The 7,535-nt window shown below is 31.2% G+C and overlaps 1 pseudogene; it reads left to right on the forward strand.

The window, feature by feature from the left end:
- The first annotated feature begins 1,947 nt into the window (after window positions 1-1,947).
- LOC125589749 lies at window positions 1,948-3,972 on the forward strand (annotated as a pseudogene).
- The last annotated feature ends 3,563 nt before the right edge of the window (window positions 3,973-7,535 follow it).

The following is a 7,535-nucleotide window of genomic DNA, read 5'->3' on the forward strand; positions in this document are numbered from 1 at the left end:
ACACCCTGTCAGTAGTTGCCATAGAAAATGTTTTATCTTTGGTGGGCACCGTATTTTGCAACAGAACACCTTCAATACATCAACTGTGGGTCCAAACATTAATGGTGATCTTTCTTTGTCTGGGTAAATCCGTTCTACCTGATATCCTGATTTAACCGTATATTTCCCTTTGTTTGTGAAATGCCATTCATCCCTATCCACCATCTAATTTCTACTCAGTGGTATGCTTTCTATAATTTTCACATCATGTAGGTCCACTAAAGCCCGGAGTGCCTGCGAGTTCCAAGTTCGCGAATTAGAATCAATGAGAAAATTCACCGTGAGGTCTGGGTAATAATTGTGTTGGTTTTTATTAGCTGGTAATGTTTTCATACTTTTATAATTTTATCGATAATTTTCGTTTATAAAACTTCATACTTATCATAGTTTCAGTTTTTATACTATTGTAAAAAAACTACAAATTATACAAAAGAATTTACGAAAGTACATATGCAAGAACTGAAATAATGAAATAAATGAAAATAATTAAATTTAGTTTAACTAGAATTAAAGTAATTGTGTAACTTAATATAACCAAAAATGAGTAATTTAAATGCAAAAAACAAAATTATCAAAATTTTAATCTGATTCAGCAGAAAAATAATATAATAATACTTGGAGAAGTAAATACAATTTATTATATCCAAGTAATAACAAATCGACTTAGATATTATATATCCAAACTACAAGTTTAATTAAAATAATATAATATTATTTAATTAAATCATACATACAAATTATAAAATAAGTAAAATTAATACATTAATAATTATATATATAATGTATTTATTTCTAACATTTATATCTGTGCATGAACACGGGAAAATCACCTAGTATGATGATGATATATATATATATATATATATATATATATATATATATATATATATATATATATCTTCGATTTATATATATAACGATGCAAATAAATATCTAATATTATAAATGTCAATTTTTTTATTTATTTGCTTTTAAATTCTTTTATAACTTTTTGTATAGAACTGTCCATATTGTTTTTGTTAAAAACGTAGAACCAGAATTTTAGAGAAAATGACACTTTTATCATAGTTTACCTAGGTTTTGGTAGTTTTGTCATGGTTTAGGCAAGTTTAGGCTAACTTACAATATCTAGTTATTGAAAACTCCATTATCTTCAGTAAAAAAAAATCTCTATTATCATAACTTAGACGACTGGTAAGAATGAAATGACAAGAGTTTTTTTTATGAAATCCAACAACATCAAAACATAAAGTCTCCAAACATACAGAAAATATACATTGATTTTTGTTTTTACTGAAAATATACATTGATGACTATGAAGTGATGCGAAGTAGGGGTGGGCACTTTACCCGATATCCGAAGCCGCACCCGAACCCTATCCAAAAAACCCGAACCGAAATCCGAACCGAAGTAGCAGGATATCCGAATGGGTATTGAATTAGCAGAGATTGGATATCCGAACCCGAACGGGTAATATCCGAACCCGAATGGATATCCGAAGATAACCGAACATATGTATAATTAACCATATATTTCTAGTTTACATCTCTCATTTTATATAAAATATTTATATTGATACTACACGTACTTTAAGTTCATATGATGTACATAGAATTACAGAGAAAATGATTTGCTACTCACTTAAAATGCATGTCAAACTTTTTATTTTAAGAATTAACAAAAAATTGCATCCAAAATTTAAAAACAATAACCAAATTAATGTTTTTTTTAGTTTCAAAAAGTTATGTCTAAATCTATTAATTATTCAATCTATTAAAAATAAAAAAATTAGTTAAGTGAAAGTTATATTTTTAAATACAAGAAATTTGAGAAATGAAAATTTTAATTTTTTTTCAAAATCTAAATATCCGAATCCGAACTAAAAATACCCGAACCCGACCCGAAGTACATAAATATCCGAACGGATTCTATACCTCTATACCGAAAATCCGAAATATCCGATCCGAACCCGAACGCCCACCCCTAAGTTTTATTTTAACTGATACACGACATAATATGGGGATCTTAAATACGACCGTCATATCATTGCTTCCTGATTTATGTTGGTCCCTTCTTGCAGGATCAATTCGGGAATTATTGGCACACATACTAATAATTTGAAATACAGTATGATTATTAGTTTAATATTCATAGCGTGCGTGTGTATGTATATATAAATGAAGGTTAGCTCAAGATCAATTACACAAAAAAATATCTCTAATGGCTTTTAATTATATGCATACCTATTGTTTCCTTTACCATCTTACTTCACTTTTTCATCAAGAAACCAAATATGAGCTTCATTACGATTTGTGTTTCAAAAAAAAAAAAAAAAAAAAAGAGCTTCATTACGACTAACTGGCCTCTTATCGGGATGCTTCCGGGCCTGTTGATGGTGCTCCACCGGATCTATGATTTCACCGTGGAACTTCTCGAGAACTCCAACTTGACATTTCAATTCAAGGGTCCATTGTTGTCTGGTATGGATATGTTGGTCACCGTTGATCCGGCTAATATTCACTATATGTTAAGCTCAAACTTCTTGAATTACAACAAAGGCCCTGAGTTCAAAGAGATCTTTGATGTTTTCAAAGATGTGATATTCAACGTGGACGCGGAGCTTTGGTATAATTCCAGGAAGGCAGCGGAGGGCATTCTTAGACATCAGGGGTTTGCCAGACTTTCAGTTAGTGCTACGAGAAGTAAACTCAAGAATGGGCTTGTGCCTGTTTTCGATCATTTTGCAAAGGAAGGGATGGTCCTGAACTTCCAAGATGTGTTTCGGAGATTCACTTTCGACACATCCATGGTTCTGATAACTGGTTCTGATCCTACAAGTCTTTCCATCGACATGCCAGAGAATGAGGTCGACAAGGCTCTATAGAAGGGATTTTGTATAGACATGTAAAACCAAGATTCTTGTGGAAGCTACAAAGATGGATGGGACTGGGAATAGAGAAGAAAATGTTAGAAGCTGATGACATTTTCTATTGTGTGTGTGCCAAATATATATCAGCTAAGAGAGAGGAGGTAAGACTACAAGGCATTAATCACCAGTCCCCTAGTGGAGAAGGTTAAGATTTGTTGACGTCCTACATAAAGCTAGACGACACAACCTAGTACAAGACCTTGAACCCTTGTGATGATCGATTCCTCAAAGATTTCATATTGAGTTACATTGTAGCTGGCAGAGATACCATTGCCTCTGCACTCACCTGGTTCTTCTGGATTCTCTCCGAAAACCCTAACGGGACGGCCAAGATTCGCCAAGAAATCAACAAGAATATGCCAAAATCCAAAACTGGCCAGGAGAAGTCATCTCTTGATCCCAATGAGCTCAACAAGATGGTGTACTTATATGGCGCGTTGTATGAATCAATGAGGTTATACCCACCAGCTCCCTTCGAACACGCGTGTGCTGTAAACAAAGATGTGCTTCCAAGCAGGCATAAAGTCGATGCAAACTCCAAGATAATAATCCCTCTTACGCGCTAGGGAGGATGAAAGCTGTATGGGGAGAAGATGCGTCCGAATTCAAGCCAGAGAGATGGGTTTCCAATACAGGTAGTTTGAGGCGTGAACCTTCCTTCAAATTCTTAGCCTTTAATGCTGGCCCGAGAAGTTGCCTTGGTAAGCAGTTAGCTATGAATATGATGAAGACAGCTATTGTCGAGATATTACAAAACTATGTCATTCATGCCATCAAAGTCCAGAAGATCGAGCCACTTCCTGGTCTCATGCTTCTCATGAAGCATGTGCTTAGTGTCACAATTACTAAGCGAGATTCAGCTTTATTGCATTCTATAGTAAATTAAATCATACTATATGAAGCTGAAAAAAGATTAAGAAGCATATATAGTCTACGAAGATTGCCTATGTTACCTTATATGTATTTTATGATGCATGAGATGATGAACCTCTACCTGATAATCTTTATTCGTGAAAATGTATTGATAGATGAATGGAACATGTCAGCTTATAATAGAGTGTATGTGAGCTTTATGTTAATCAAATTTTTACTATAGTTGAATTTCGATGCTTGGCTACTCATTTGGCTTGGGTTGCGGCCCTAGCATCCATTTTGCATTAATATATTTCATCTTTTGTAAGGCTCGTTTCTTTCAATTCGGGTCGGGTTTTTCGGATTTCGGTTCTTTTTTATAACACCTCCTAGATCCCATTCTAGTAAATTTGCAAGTGCGGGTCGGGTTCGGATATAACACATTGGATTCGGGTCGGTTTTGTATCACATCATAGAACCCATAAAGTAACCATATATCATTCGGATTCATGTTATATTGGATCGGTTCAGATACACCCGAAATAAAATCTAAAATTTAAAAGCAAAACATAAAAAATATATACTTATTTATATATAATTAAGTATTTAAAGTAGTTACTTAAATTTTAAATACTTATTGCTAGATACCGTATCAAAATAAATATAAAATTGAATATTTGAAGTATATATTCATGTTTCATATAATTACATTGTATATCAGTTCAGACATTCAGACCAGTTTTTTCGGATATCTTTTTGGATTTTTTGGTTTTCTTGGTTTTTCGGGTTACCCGTTCGGGTCCGGTTAATAACACTTTGGGTTCGGATATGTTTTGTACCACCTTACAAGATCCATTCGAGTATTTTTTACATTTCGGACCGGGTACGGACCGGATTTTTCGGTTCGGATTCAGTTCGGATTTCGGATTATGGATTTTATGCCCATGCCTACTTTCAATGTTTTAGACAAGTAGCACAAGTATCACAGCTTTGATCGAATAAATTTTTACATTTATAAAATAATGAAATCGACTAAATAAAACAGTAAACACTTGGTCTTCAAGTTTTCTTTATAAAAGAGAGAAAGATTTCAAGTTTAAATATGTGGTTTATGTTGACATATGTTATGTCGTGTTTTCTTTCAAAGTAATATTTATAAGTTGAGATGTATTATCTCAAGTTTATTGTAGAGCTCCAAACAAATTAGCATAAGTATATATTGGATTGCGTAGGATAAGATTTGTAGTCTCCAGGATATCCAATGATGAATTGATGAGTACTCTACTCGAGAATGAAATGAAGAAGAAACTGAAAGTTGAACTTTCACAACCCTGATAGCATAATATATTACGAGTAAGAGAGTTTTGAAATTTCTTAAAGAAATTCAAACGGAAGCCATTTATATACAGATTCACGTAGGCTTATAAAGGATAAACAACCTCGTAGCAAGTTTATCCAACCAACTATTAACCGAAGTAAACCAAGTATGAAACGAAATCACATCAATATATACCTAATAGCATCGTCTTTTGAATAGGCCTTCTCTTGTTTATTCAGAGGTTTACGGTAGAAACGCCAAACGGCGAAATTTCGGATGGAGTAAAGTCAACACTATGGAGTTTGAATCTAGAAGTAGGATCAATCACGTTGTAAAAGCTAGGCAAAAAAATCTTTGGCAAATATAGAAACGTGGAAAAAAACGAGAACGCATTAAATGGTCTACTGCAATCATTCACGGGGAATTTAATGCGTCCTTGTTATAAGTAGGCCTGAGACTTTTATCCGAGATCCGGATTCGATCCGAGATCCGATCCGTATCCGATCCGAAAATCAGGATATCCGGAGAGGCCGAATCCGGATCCGGATAGTAAAATGTTGGATCCGTCAAGGTCGAATCCGGATCCGGATATCTTGATTTATTAGTCCGGATATCCGGATCCGTAAATTTTATTAATAATTATTTCAAAAATAATAATATTTATATATAAAAACTAATTTTATTTAATATATTTTCATTTTTATAATAGTATATATAAATTTTATGTAAATTTTGTAATATTATACATAGAAATAATTAAAAACATTATATTTTGTTTATTTTTAAATTATTGTTAATATTTTATATATATTAATATTATTTTTTATTTATTTTAGGATCTAAATCCGGATCCGGATATCCGCCGGATATTATGATTTTTAGAAGGATATCCGACACCCGGATATCCGCGAACCCCGAATCTGGATAAAGATAGTAAAATTATGAATCCGCCGGATAAAGATCCGGATCCGGATATCTTAAAATTGTCCGGATACTCGATCCGTCCCAGGCCTAGTTATAAGGAAAGAAAATGTAACTTTCCTGGAACGTGTGTGGGGGAGGGGGGTAGGCAACCCCATTGATGGCAGAGTTGGACGTAGCTCGGTTGATATATGGAGCTTTCACTATATACACTATCGTTTATCCATATTGGAAAAACCTTTGAGACAAAATCTGAGAGGTTTATAGTTACATGTTTTTAGCAATCAAATATTTATTTAATATTTTATAATATTATTTTTATCAGTCAAATACTATTTATATTATTTGTTTTAAAAATGTGCATTCTAAACTTGTCTAACTAAGTGTTCAATAATGATTAATGTTTTACATCAGAAGGTCTACCTTTTCGAATTCATGAAAAAAGTGAAATTATACAAATTAACTGAAAAAATGTTTATAGGCCAGTGGGTACCATCAAATGTGGATCAGACATGATGGCTCTAGTAATGTAATCAGATGTGAAGTTGGTGCAATCAAACGCTCGTAAAATAGATAGAAACTAGATTAAGATCCACACTTTGCGGGGGATAAAAATTATATATAAAAATTATTTTATGTATTATATGTTCTTACATATTATGAAATAATAAATATATATTGAATAATTAAAAATCAGTAACTATTACATATATAATTAAATTGGTGCGAACGTATAAATCAATTTTATTAATCCAAACAATTTTATAAATTTTTTTTATAGGATATGTAATTAAATTTAAATGATATTAACATACATAGTATATTTTTAATATTAATGTCTATTTTTTTTTAAATGATGCTTTCTACTCATATGTTTTTTTGATCATGTGTATCTTTAATAGCAAAAACTTTAAATTACTCATAACAAAATTTTTATTGTGGGATTAATAATTTTAGTAATTGATAATTTAAAAAAATTTATCAATGTTAGTTCAAAACTTTTATCAAAAAAAATTATTCAAAGTAAATTTTGAAACTAAAATATTTATTTATTCAATATGGTTTATAGTTTAATTTAGAATGATATATATACATATATATTTTAAATCTTAATGATTAATTAAATTAGACTTTTACTTATATGATTTTGTAATTATTTGTATTTTGTCATAACAAAAATTTTAAACCATGGATCGCAAAATTTGAATGTGAGACTTTTAACAGTTTTAGTAATTTATAGTCATTTTTTAAAATTCAAAATATAAAATATACAGAAAAATCTAAATTTTTATAATATGGTTATTGTGTTTTTTTAAAAGTTATTTTAATAGTTTTAAATTAAACAAATTTGATAGAAGATACATTTTTTTATCAGATCTTTATTATTCAAAATCATTAATTGTCATATATACTTTATCCACATTAGGCAATTCCGTAATTTTTATTTAAGGAAATAATAAATGACATTAATAATGA

The sequence above is a fragment of the Brassica napus genome, chromosome C7, assembly GCF_020379485.1.
Source record: "Brassica napus cultivar Da-Ae chromosome C7, Da-Ae, whole genome shotgun sequence".
Classification (NCBI taxonomy): Eukaryota; Viridiplantae; Streptophyta; class Magnoliopsida; order Brassicales; family Brassicaceae; genus Brassica; species Brassica napus.